Raw genomic sequence first — 13,971 nt, 5'->3', positions numbered from 1 at the left:
TCTCAGGCTGGTAATTGGACTTAGCTATTGCCCCCCAGCCTAAAAATAGCAGCCTGCATCTATTAGATGCACCAATTGTGGTGCTTTTCCCTGCTCTTCCCACTTGCCCTGTGGCGGTAGCAAGTGGGGTTCATATTTGTGGGTTTGATGTCACCTTTGTATTGTCCAGTGACATCAAGCCCATAGGTTAGTAATGGAGTGGTGTCTCCATTACTAATCCTATAGTTATTAATTCTATAGTTATATTGTAAATAAACACACAGCCAAACGTGGGATGTGGAAATATAAAATGTTGAGCTAGTTTCACACTTGCGCCTTTCAAGCGCACATAATAGGCATGCAAAAAACGCTTACAAATGCTTGTAAACGCTGGGATTTTTCATCGCATCATCATGTGCATTATGACAAAAAACGCTGCGTTTGTATGCGTTTTCATGCGTTTTTTCATGCGTTAGCATTTTTTATGCGCATGGTGGCACAATCACAGGAGGAAAATGCTTGAAAAATTCTTGCAACAGACTCCACCAATGGGACAGCAGTGGGCGTGTGTTATGCAAATTCTTTATATAGACACTGTTTACAGCTGAATTCTTCACATTTGCTTTCATTTTCTCTTGACAACATGGATCTGCGTTGGAAGAGTTTTCACTTCATCTTGGATCTGGACATTAGGATGGCTCAGGCTTATGCAGTTGCTTGCCATAACAAAGGGAGAGAGAGAGACAGCAAAGACGGCAGCGCCAGCGTGTGTGAATACATCTGATTATTGAACTCCTCTACAGCGAGCTCCAGGCAAACCCAGATAAATTTACTGATTATACACGGATGTCCCAACAAAGCTTCAGGTATTTGCTTGGTCATGTCCAAGATGCCATCCGGAGACAGGACACACAGCTCCGTTGTGCGATTCCTCCTGAGGAACGGCTCCTGGTCACATTACGGTACATAGTATTGCAAAACCAATAATTTTATTTGTTGTGACACGTAGTATTCCAAAGCTGGCAGTATTATTGTTCTGCCATGTACAGTAGTTAACCAAAGGCTGTAGTATTAGTTTTATGCCATGTAGTAAAGAAAAGGCTTCATATTTATTTGTATGACATGTTTTGTGTCTTTTTTTAAACTATGTTTTTTGGTGTTGTAAAAATCCATATACATAAATAATAATTTTTGTTCTCTTGTTTTCACAGATTCCTGGCTACTGGAGAGAGCCTTTCTTCACTCCACTTCCAGTACCGGACTGGAGTATAAACTTGTCTGGAATTGTTGCCCACACATGCCGGGCTTTGTGGGATGTTCTCTGTCCCGAATTTATGCCCCTGCCCAACGTGGAAAAGTGGATGGAAATTGCTGAAAGATTCTGGACAGTCTGCAATTTCCCAAACTGTTTGGGTGCAGTTGATGGGAAACACATCCGTATTATAAAAGCAAAAAGAACAGGCTCTGAGAACTATAACTATAAGGCTATGTGCCCACATTGCGTTTTAATCCGGACACTCAAAACCGGACTCCTTCCCAGAAATCGCGCGTTTTTTCCGCGCGTTTTTTTCCGCGCGATTTTACCGTGATTATGTCCGCGATTTTGCCGCAATTATGTTTGCGATTTTGCCGCGGTTTTCACGTGCGATATTCAAGCACTTTCCAAGCGATTTGAAGCATCGCTTGGAAAGTGATTGACAGGTTGGTCACACTCGTCAAACAGTGTTTGACAAGTGTGACCAGCTTTTTACTATTGAGGCTGCCTATGCGGCCTCAATAGTAAAAGATAGAATGTTAAAAATGATAAAAAAATAAAAAATCGGGGTATATTTACCTTCCGACGTCCCGCGCAGTCTCAGCGACGCTCCCGTTCCCAGCGATGCCTTGCGAGACCTGTGATGACGTTGGTCTCACGTTGCTATAGCGATCTCACGAGACCACTAGAGTAACGCGAGACTACGTCATCACAGGACCTTGCCGCAAGGCATTACTGGGAACGCTGAGGCCCGGGAAGGCTGCGCGTGTCGCCGGACGGTAAATATACCCCGATTTTTTATTTTTATTATTTTTTTACAGGGGTATGGTACCCAGGGCCTGGAGGACAGTCTCCTCTCCTCCACACCGTGGGTACCAACCGCATATGAGACGCTTAACTTCGCGCATGGTGGGCATAGCCACATGCGGGAAGTAAGAGGTTCTCATGCATTCCTATGGGTGCGGAATCACGGCAATTCTTTGCGATTCCGCAAAAAAGAATGAGCATGCTGCGTTTTTTTCCGTGATGCGATTCCGCCACGGAAAAAAGCGCAGCATTAGCACAGCATGTGCGGAATGCCATAGGAATGCATGGGGTGCGTTCTGTATGAGTTTTTTTAAACGTTTTTGCACCGAAAATCATGGCAAAAATGCTTAAAAATCGCATCATGGGCACACAGCCTACTTTTGTACAGTACTCATGGCCATTTCGGATGCAGACTGTATGTTTGTTGCTGTTGACATTGGTTCATTTGGCCGTGGGAATGACTCCCAGGCTTTTAAGAACTCTGACATGGGCCAGAGGTTGTATGGCAACCAGTTCAATTTCCCCATGCCACGGCCTCTTCCCAGCACCGAAGGTCCGCCACAGCAGGTGTGATAGTTATGATAAAAGGCCAGGGTATTGTACATATGGCATGTATTTTCCCCATCATCTCCTCAGTTTATCAACACACATTGAATAGAAGATGTGGTTAATTACAAGGTATATCTAGAATCACCTTGCCTTGTATCACAAAAAGTTAAATGATGATGGTAAAAACCCATCATAGACAATTAACTTTTTATGATACCTGGCAAGGTAACAATAGATACGCCTTGCACTCAACACCATCCTTTATTCAGTCTGTGCAATATTCACTGACTGAAGAGACTTGTGGGGAAAATACAAGTCATATAGATTTGTGTTTTTGACTACACATATCTCCAAGACTGACATAAGAAACATGTGTCAGTAATGGAGCTATGTGGTGGCAAAAACGCAAATGTATGGCGCAGTGTGTGTACGGCGCAGTGTGTGTAGGCGGCGAAAGACATATTAATCAAACCGTATTTTGTGAAAGCAGAATTGCACATTTATTTGTAAAAAAAATAAATAAATTTTTATTTTGAAGGACGTTTGGGGGAAGAGTGGGATACTTTGGGAGTGTGGAGAGACGAGGAACGGCTGGAAGTTGAGGAAGGGGTTCTAGGTGAAGGGGTGACGAAAGTAGTGGGGGAAGGGAGCTCAGGGATGGAAATGGAGGCAGGTTGAGAAACATTAGGAGAGGGGGGAGTGACAAACAAAGTCTTTTGTTTTTTGTTCTTCTTTGGGGCATGAGTCTCCTGCCTGGACTGACTACCACCGTGTGACCGCCTTACATTGCTCGACCACCTGGAGCTGGTGGACCGTGTCCGTGATGAGAAAAAGAGGGAATGTGGGTCACCCCTCTGCTGCTGGGTGGTAGCGGTGGCGGTGCTCCTAGAAGGAGAAGTGGTGTCGGTGCTTTTTGTGGGAGAAGTGGTGGCGGTGCTCCTAGGAGGAGAAGTGGTGGCGGTGCTCCTAGTAGGAGAAGTGGTGGCGGTGCTCCTAGGAGTAGAAGTGGTGGCGGTGCTCCTATGAGGAGGAGTGGTGGCGGTGCTCCTATGAGAAGTGGTGGCAATGCTCCTATGAGGAGGAGTGGTGGCGGTGCTCCTAGGAGGAGAAGTGGTGGTGGTGCTCCTATGATGATGAGTGGTGGCGGTGCTCCCATGATGAGGAGTGGTGGCGGTGCTCCTTGAATGATGAGGAGTGGTGGCGGTGCTCCCATAATGATGCCGAGTGGTGGAGGTGCTCCTAGATGGAGATGTTGTGTCGGTACTCCGAAGAGAAGGTGGCGATGGCCCAATCAGGTTGTGCGGTGGCGATGCGCCAAGATGGTGAAACGGTGGTGGTGGTGGTGCTCCAGACAGGAGCAGCGCTTGCCATGCTGGTGGCGGGGATGGAGTGTCCAGCAGCACTCGGCATTGATGTGGTGTAGTGGTGTCCGGCTGGGCTAGGAATGCAGGTGGCCATGCAGTGGTATGCAGCAGAAGTCGGTACTGTGGTGAAGCGAGTCAGTGGTGGCACAGGTGGGAATGACACCACTGACTGCTGCATGTCCTGATTCTGCTGCATAGCCTGTAAGTAAGCAGTGTTGCAGGCCTGTAACACATTCAGCTGTTTCTCAGGACTAAGGTGTTTCGCCATGCCCTGTTCGATTTTACTAAAGAAATGGTGCGCTGGTCTGTTGAGGTCGGCCTCCAGCCGGTCAAGGCACTGGTCGGCAGAGTGGAAGAGGTGTTCCATGTTGTTAAAACCACGTTCCATTAGTGAAAAACCGCTTTCCACTCTGTCTGACAGCGCCTTGAGGCTGGCATGAAAGGCCTCGCTCAAGTGCATGAACTCGGGCAAGACAGGCCTGTCCGAGGCCCTCTGCCGCTGGCGGGTAGTGCCCGCTTAACCAGTGGAAGAGACCTGGGACAGGGGAACACCTGATTGACTAGCTTCCTGGTTACCAGCTGTCCGTGTTGCTGACCTGGCTGTTGGATGGCTGGGACGGGTCCTAGGTTGTCCGATGAAGGACCGCTTCAGGGACAGGTTTCAGGGTGCTGCTTCAGGTGCTGTGGAAAGAAAGCAAAAACATTACTATCAGGCATTTAAAAGAAGCATCCGCTGTGGAATATAAAAGCACAGATTTAAAAGGAAATGAAAAAAAAATACTTACGCTCTGGTTGCAAGGACCGGTCTTAGGCAAGCCAACTCGCGATGATCGCGGTACTTTCTTCTTGTCCTTGCCACTGAACCACTGCGTCCCTGTCCCTGAGCACGAACATCAGTGTTGAAGTGGTCCTTCATCGAGCACCAACGTGTGCGGACTTTGTTCACTGTTGGAAAAATAAATAAAAAACATTATACAATGCAATGATGGCTACATCTGTATCATCACACACACCTGAGTGAACTTGCCAAACAGTCAATGTGCCATTGCAAAAGAATTCAAAAGACAATGCAGTCACTGTTGATCCTGAGGACACTGATATGTTTCCTGATAGAATATATCTATCAAGAAACACAACAGTATCCTCATGAACAAGATTCTTGCCATGATCAATACAGCAGTAATAAACACAAAGCAGTCACTGTTGATCGTGAGGACACTGATATGTTTCCTGATAGAATATATCTATCAAGAAACACAACTGTATCCTCATGAACAAGATTCTTGCCATGATCAATACAACAGTATAAAAAACACAAAGCAGTCACTGTTGATCCTGAGGACACTGATATGTTTCTTGATAGAATATATCTATCAAGAAACACAACAGTATCTGTTGTGAATTCGCTTTCTGGCCTACCTCTGGTTACTACTGAAGGTAGTGGAGCTGGTCATATTGACAGAGGGTTTGCGAGTTCTCTTTCTGGGCTCCCTCTGGTGGTTACTGGAGGTAATGGAGCTGATCTGATTAACAGAGGTTTGCCACCTGATAATGAGGAGGACGATTGGAGATCTAGGGTGTCAGACTGGATTTAAGACAGCCAACTCCCTCTATCCCTGCTGGTGATTTTTTCCTGCCTCCTGAGGTCTTAGCTGAGCATGGAGGGACTGAGCTGGAAACTAAGTGTTCTTTTGCTATTCTGTTCACATTTGATCTGGTTTTGTCTATTTCAGTTTTGTGTGAGTCAGCCAGCTCCGGCTGGGGCTGTGCTGAATCACCATCTATATGTTACTGCTTGTGCCAGTTTGTTTTTGTCCCTTATTAGATTGGCCTCTTTTTGGTCTGCTTTCAGAATATACCAGAGTGCTGATATAGTGGGCGAAGTCGTGCAACTTCAGTATTTTTCTATCAGATGTGTTGGACATTTTTTGCAGGGTTTTTTGCGTGATTGCAGACAGTGTCTTTCCTTTCCTGTCCTGTCTAGTTAGTTTGGGCCCCATCGTTTGCTCAGTCTATTTTCCTACCTGCTTTGTGTTTTCATCTTGTCTCACCGACCATATATGTTTGGGGGCTATCTATTTCTTTGGGGTATGATCTGGGGCAGTTTAGATTTCCCCTTTCTTGCTTTCAGCTTAGTTAGCTCTCCGGCTGTGCCGAGGCATCTAGGATCATCGTAGGCACGCTCCACGGCTACTGCTAGTTGTGTGGATAGGATCATGGGTCTGCAATCCGCTTAGTTACCAACCTCTCTGGTTTTCTGTGGCTTAGCTTGGTCTTGCTCTCCTCCTTGGTGACCCAATCATAACAAGTATCCTCATGAACAAGATTCAAGGCATGATCAATACAGCAGTAATAAACACAAAGCAGTCACTGTTGATCCTGAGGACAATGATATGTTTCCTGACAGAATATATCTATCAAGAAACACAACAGTATCCTCATGAACAAGAATCAAGGCATGATCGATACAGCAGTAAAAAAACAAACAAAAAACTGTTGATCCTGAGGACAATGATATGTTTCCTGATAGAATATATCTATCAAGCAACACAACAGTATCCTCATGAACAAGATTCAAGGCATGATCAATACAGCAATAAAATACACAAAGCAGTCACTGTTGATCCTGAGGACACTGTTATGTTCACTGATAGAATATATTCTATCAGGAAACACAACAGTATCCTCAGGATCAAGAGTCAATGAGGCATCACACAGCAGGGAAATACTTACTAAATGCCTTTTTGGAAGCTGCAGAGGCGCTGTCCCAGCCATCCATCAAAGCTGTGGCCACCTCATTCCAGAGCTGCCGGGTCACCACAATGTCCTTGTACTGCTGCTCATGGCTGTACAACAACGGGACACGGTACTTGACAAGGCAGATCAGGTGCTCATTGTCTAGATAGATGTCTTCATCCTGTAGTGGAACCTAGAAAAAAAAATTAGAATCTTGGAAAGTTTGGAGATTGAAATATAAAAAAAAGGAAAAAAAGAAAAGAAGAAAGATATAGAAGATAAAAACAGGACAGAAAAATGGCAGAGAAAAAAACAATTTTGAAAAAAAGGGACATTCAAAGACTGGATACTTACATTGCGTCTCCTCGCCGGGATTTGGCTAGGCTGCTCCCGCTGTTCCGGCTCACTTGCCTGGTCCGATGCTGAGGTCTGTAAAAGAACACAAATTATTACCGATTTGTAGAGGCAGCTATACTTACCCAAAGGCAGCAAGATCCACACATCACACTCTGCTTGGGCCAGTTCTTGCTTGGATGGAGAATATTTCGATCCAGAAGACATGCTGGAATTAAAAAAAAACAAAACATTAGTACATAATAAATTTTAAAGGACAGCCACATACAGTATATAGATTTTAGAATACTCACACTTTAGCTGCTGAAGCTTTTAGCCAAAGTTGTGTCTTGTTTCTTGCTGGGTGGGTGTATTTTCTCTTCCAGGGCTTCTTATTTCTTGCAGACTGTCTGTAGAGTAAGTGGTCTGGCACTACAGACACCTTCTTTTATGTATACTTCTCCAAAACAATGTTGCTTGTTTAGGGGGTGGTTTAAACCAGAGTCTAGACATTGTTTACTCTGAAATCACGTGCGCTCACAAATTGCTGACATGCGCACTTCACAGTGCACGTCAGCGACCCCATAGATTATAATGCTATTTTTTTGTGCATTGCGTGCGCACGCGATTTTTTAACGATGTTGTGCGGACAAAAAAATGCAATATGTAGCGTCCGGCGCATCTGGTCGCACACCTGGAAAATGCGCAGCACACGAAAACGCTGAGGCACGCGTGCAAGCGCTAGACACCATTTTAAAGATAGGGGACCATTTCGCGTGCGACTGATAGCGCACGATGCGCTGCGCGATAAAACGCTAGTGTGAAACCAGCCTTAGTGGTAAAAATTTAAATTTTTTTTATTAGCTGCAAACTTTTTAGTTATACAAGGGTTGATAGATGAAACTGGATCTCACAATTTGTTGGGCACTTTCTGCCTATCGCAGAGATACCCCATATGTCGATAGAGACTACTGTTAGGCCACACGGCAGAGCTAAGTAGGATGGAGCGATATTTGGCTTTTGGAGCACAGATTTTCCTGGAATAGTTTGCAGGCAACATTTCAAGAACCCCGAAGGTGCCAGAGTAGCAGAAAAAAAAAACAAATTGTCCCCATTTTAGAAATGACACATCTTAATGAATTCATCAATAGCTGCAGTGACTATTGTGGTCCCACTGTGTTTTCACTTTGTAACATACACTCCATGCTTTTTTTTGTAAACTGTAAATTTGCCAGTTATATATTATGTATTATATATTATATTATAATATATTATATTATTATATTATATATATTATATATTATATATTATGGCCCTATATTATGTCAAGCTTGTGGTTCTGGAGACCCGCACCCTTTAAATTGTTAAGTGGGCTCATCCCCATTACAGTAATGCCAAACATGTGGCTGATAACTGCAATATTTGCATGGTGGGACTCAGAAGGCAAGGGGTAATTTGATAAAGAGAAAAAAGATTTCACAAGATTTTATTTGAGAGAGTGGGAGACATATTGTATTTCCAAAGCCTTTGTCCTACCAGTAACATGGAGCTTGTTTTGTGCTGGATTCATTAGGGGTTTTATTGGTAACATTTTGGGGTGCCTATTATATTGTTTGATCACCTATAAGATGGGATCACGTTTTTGTGTTCTACGCTGAGCACTTACATTTGGGTTTCCATCTATAGTCCACAAAAATGCAATTCAGATGAAGCAATATAAGGAGATCGATAGAGACAGTTTGGACTCCATTTGGCCCCTGTTTTGGTGGTGTCCTGTCTTTTTTGAACACATCTGTAGTTGAACACACTTTTGTGCTCTGAAAAGAAGCCTAAAATGTTAGGACTTTGCTGGAGCAGAGACCAGACAAGGTCTGAAGTAACTCTATCTGCCTCATAATATTGAGCAGCTCCATCGGTGGTTTAATACGAACAGGGTTTTTAGGGGGATGTACACGGAAACCCTGCCATAAGCGCTCAGCGGAGGGCACAGGATAAATGTGATCTGAGCTTTATTCTGATTTTTGGGAGACAGAACAAATAAAGAGCAGATCAAGAATTATTTTTTTCGCAATGCTGTGTGGTATAAGTGATAAGATGGTTTTATTCTTCGGGTCAGTGTGATTACAGCTATACCAGAATTAAATAGGTTTTTTTTTAGGTTTTTCTGATTTTACACACTAAAAATGATTTTCTTTATATAAAAAATAGTTTTTTTCGTTGCCATATTCTGAGAGCTATATTTTTGAAAAAAAAATTTGGTCCAATAGTACTGTATGAGGGGTTATTATTTGAAAGACAAGTTGAAATTTTTATTAGCATTACTAAGGCAAACAAAACATATTTTGATCTCTTTTATTCAGATTTTTCAAACGAATAATTAACAAAAAAAAGCAATTCAGTTATTTTTTTTTGGGCAGCTCCCCATGTGGTAAAAGTGATAAGGCTGATTATATTCTTTAGGTCAGTACGATTATAGCAATACTAGAGTTATATTTTTTTATGCTTTACTATTTTTGCACACTTAAACAATATTTTACAAAATTAATTTGTTTTTAGATCGCTATATTCTTAGAGCTGTAACTTTTTGTTATTTTTTTTACCGAAAGATCCATACAGGGGCTTGTTTATTGCATGACAATTTGACTTTTCATTGATACCATTTGCATTTTTTACATATGACTTTTTGACCACTTTTTATTCAATTTTTTTTTATGATGACAAAGCTAAACTTTTAGGATGTTTTTTAAAAATTTTTACTATATTTGTTGTACTGAGTAAATAATGTGACAGTTTTATAGTGTGAGAAAACGTACTCCATTTTCTCTAGGTGTCCCTATTTTGTACCATGATTTTTGTTCCATGGTGATCAAACATCTTGCTTATGCCCTACATTCCTATTGGATGATTATAGTAATTGAAGCTTGGGGGGGAAGGCTACATCTTTTTCTAGGAAGTCTTCTTTGTTTGTGACAATATATACGGTAACTTAGCCTGTACCACAATAAGCCAGACATTAGCCTTTGTACACCAGCTTAAGATTGTGCTGTCTGAATTTCCAAGTTCTTGCAAACATATCTTATTATTTAGAGTTCAAAAGGCAATAGAAGAGAATGGATTTCACTCAAAGAAATTTGGTGCTCGAACAAGGACAGATGTGCATTGTATCATCCAGCTCTCAAATGAGGAAGGATAATACAGGAACAATAAACCTAAAAGCTACAGCATAAGGTAACAAGCTCATACTTGCGTTTTTACTTCAGTTTAGTCCTTCTACATTCCAGTTGAGTTATTTTGCATTAAATAGTCTGGTCCAAGAACTGTGAAATACCAATGCCTTTTTGAACTGTGTGTATACGATAGAATTAATGTATAAGCGTGAAACGTGTTGCTGGTACTTGTAGGATTACTTTTCTTGCTGCATCTTGAGTGGCTGTTGAGCAACAGCAGAAGTATTCTATTGATCATTTGCTAGGGATTGTGTAATGCCAGGTGTAAAAAGTGGCTGTGACCCTGATCTATGCATGAGGAAAGTGTGATGGCACTGTGAAAAATTAGTGTTGAAATCTTTTGAATGAGACATGAGGGTTTTGGGGCAAGTATAGGAAACTTGCTGAGCAGATGGGGAAAAAAGTACACCCCAGGGAAAGAGAAAAAAAGAGTGGTCAGAGATTGTGAAGGCAAGAATGGCGTGACAGATTGTAAAAGAATGCGGAGAATGAGGATTCCAGCTCATCAAGAAACATATACTGTATATCAAAACAAGCCCCCAACCACCAAAAGGTTGGACCAATTATTAATTCTCTTAATGAAAACCCGTAGCAGGCAATTCCTTATTGCATGCAGGATCATGTCACCCTAAGTGTGCCAAAAAGGCACTTCCCCATTGACGAAAAGACATGGATTAGGAGAAACTGATCAGACAATTTAGAATGGAATAATGAACAAAAAATAATTTGTGACATGTTCAAGTGGAAAGGTTATCCTCTTGGGATAATAGACAGAGCTATCAATATAATAAATAATCAGGACACAAAAGGCATGTTAAAAAATGTCATAGTTTTTCAGAAAATAGTGACCATTTTATTCATTTATCCACTACCTTTAGTCTAGAATTTAATGGCATTAAATTTTGATTAAGATTCTTTTTTAAACAAAAATATATGAAAAGAAAATATGCATATTATCTTCCATGTTATTCTACAGCACAGGCGCCGCCACCTACCTGCTGAACTTGGTTTTATTAATTTATTTTTTTAAACATATTGTATTCTGCATGTAAAATAGGGGGTGGGTCACTGAGGGATCAGTGACCTGTCATACGCCATACAAATGAATATCTAAGCAGAGCACCACATGAAGACCCCCCACACAGTGCCGCCCACAGCTCCACCCACAGGTCACCCCAAAGCACAAGAATTTTATTACCTGAAAAAAACAGATTAAACACAACCACAAGGCAGATTTCATCACCCAAGGTATCATTTTAATCAGCATAACGGCGTCAACCTGACAGTGTCTGTAGTTTACTCAGCACAATCCTGCTGACAGGTTCACTTTAAGGATATTGTTTTAAAGCAATCCTGTCAGCAGGATTTTGCTAAGTAACCTACAGGCATTGTCATGCTGCGATTGTTATACTGATTAAAATGATACCTGGGGTGAAGAAATCCGTCTTGTGGTTCTTGTGTAATGAGTGTTAAGGCCCTGTTACACATAACGATGTCCCAGTGATCCCACCAACGATCCGACATGGATGGGATTGCTGGGACATCGTTAGGCTGATCGCTGGTAAGCTGTCACATAGACAGCGATCATGACCAGCGAGCAAGCTGGTATCCAAGCTCTTGGATACCCGCTGTTTACCCTGGAAACCATGCTCCAGGGCGGGACTGTATTCAGAGTCTTATCTTCCTGCTCTAAGCCAGAGAAACCAAGGAAAGACCTGCCTAAGGCCACTCCGAATCACAAACAGTCTGTCTCTATGATGAGGACCATGTTTTGAGCTTCGGGGCAGCCTATTTGCAGAGTCTTTCTTTGGGTTCTCAGGCTTAGAGCATCAAGATAAGACTCTGCCTACAATCTCGCCCCGGAGAACGAGCATCTCATTAGCTGCATTAGCTCTTTAGAGACCCCGTCTCACATAATGAGGTTGTTAGCGAGATCGCTGAAACGTCACAGGTTTTGTGACGCAACAGCGACCTCGCTAGCGATCTCGCTACCTGTGACACATAGCGGCGACCGGCCCCCCTGCTGGATATCGCTGATCGTGCTCGAATGTCCTAGGCCATTTTTTGATCGCTGGTGTCCCGCTGGCCAGCATGCATTGCTGTGTTTGACGCCGACGAGCAACCTCGTTGGCGACACAGAACTTAAGGACACAGGAGTGAGTTGTCAGAATAGCTGCTGTGTGACAAGGTCCCATCGACCGCCGAGGTCGTTATACGGATTGCATTCTGTAATGCTGTAAATAAGCCCCCGATGTAACCTGAAAGATAAGAAAAACTATTTATATTATACTCACCTGGGGGTCCGGTCCAGTCCGATGGGTGTCACGGTCCGGGTCCGGCGCCTCCCATCTTCTAGCGATGACATCCTCCTCCTTGCTTCTGGCGCACTCCTGTGCAGGCGTACTTTATCTGTCCTGTTGAGGGCAGAGCAGAGTACTGCAGTGTGCAGGTTCCGGGAAAGGTCAGAGAGGCCCGGCGCACTGCAGTACTTTACTCTGCCCTCAACAGGGCAGATAAAGTACACCTGCCCAGGAGTGTGACAGAAGCAAGGAGGAGGACGTCATTGCATGAAGATGGGATGCGCCGGACCGGGGACCCGCGACACCCATCGGACCGGACCCCCAAGTGAGTATAATATAACTCGTTTTTCTTATCTTTCAGGTTACATCAAAATGCTGTAGATATGCCCCTGATGGCGGTGGCTGCAGCTTATATACGAAAAAAATATGTGATAGATTCCCTTTAATTGATAGATACAAAGTGTCGGGATTTAGAGACACGAGGGCATTCTTGACTAATGCTGACCCCCGTGTGGTTCGAACACTCGGGCCTGGGAATTTCCACTGTCCTGGGGGAGGGTGTCTGCAAATATATACAGCAAGATTTGGTGCGTTTGGATTATGGTTTTAAAGAAAAACTGTCTTGGATTGGAGTTATTGGAGGACGTCCTGCAGATATCCTCCTTGGAAATGACATTGGGGAGTTACAGTGTCATTTTGTGGGAGCAGTCACTCGACTACAGGCCCTTCAAGCACCATGACATCCAGACCTCACCAGGGAGCAATCTGTTTGGCCAGAAGATCCGTGGACCTCTCACTCTTCTGAAAAAACTATTGAAGGGAGATATCGCAGACATCGGAGCACCCATCATTCCCTATGTTCTAGAGTTCAGAGACTGTCTCGCCCAGCTAGCTACCTTGGTTAATGAACATCAGTGAATGGCCCAGTCCAGTCAAACAACCTGGTGTGGCCATAACACCAGGACCCAGGAATTTATGGAAGGACAACAAGTGTTCATGATTAGAGTTGAGCGACTTTGCCTTTTTTTGGGTCGAGTCGGGTTTTATGAAAACCGACTTTCGCAAAAGTCGGGTCGAACGAAATCGGCCGATTTTTGTGAAAAGTCGAAGGCCAACTGAAACACGAAACCCAATGCAAGTCAATGGGGAAGCAAAGTCGGCAGGGAGTGGAGGCCAGGAAACACACCTACAGTGCCCTTTCGAATGCCAAAAACATCAAATCTTATTACTGAAGCTTTTCAACCTTAATTTACTTCATAATACTAGTTACGCACTGAAAAATGGAGGTTATTTGGCTAAATTTGTGGGGGGGTAGGGCTGGCTCCAGGTTTTCATGTGCCCTGGGCCAAAGAGCGCCCCTTTAACACATACCACAACTCATGATGCTCAGATACGGCAGAGAAATAGTGGTATAGTACAAT

At 43.4% G+C, this 13,971-nt stretch overlaps 1 protein-coding gene across 4 annotated transcripts in view; it reads right to left on the bottom strand.

Moving 5' to 3' along the window:
• LOC141082913 (NACHT, LRR and PYD domains-containing protein 3-like) overlaps positions 1-13,971 on the bottom strand; it is a 94,396-nt gene that overhangs the window by 34,410 nt on the left and 46,015 nt on the right. The gene's annotated exons all lie outside the window — the stretch shown is intronic.

Source organism: Dendrobates tinctorius, unplaced genomic scaffold, assembly GCF_039654945.1.
Source record: "Dendrobates tinctorius isolate UK_male_01 unplaced genomic scaffold, ASM3965494v1 ptg000019l, whole genome shotgun sequence".
Taxonomy (NCBI): Eukaryota; Metazoa; Chordata; class Amphibia; order Anura; family Dendrobatidae; genus Dendrobates; species Dendrobates tinctorius.
Note: the sequence above shows the minus strand (reverse complement) of the source record. Positions and strands in the feature narration are given on the sequence as shown.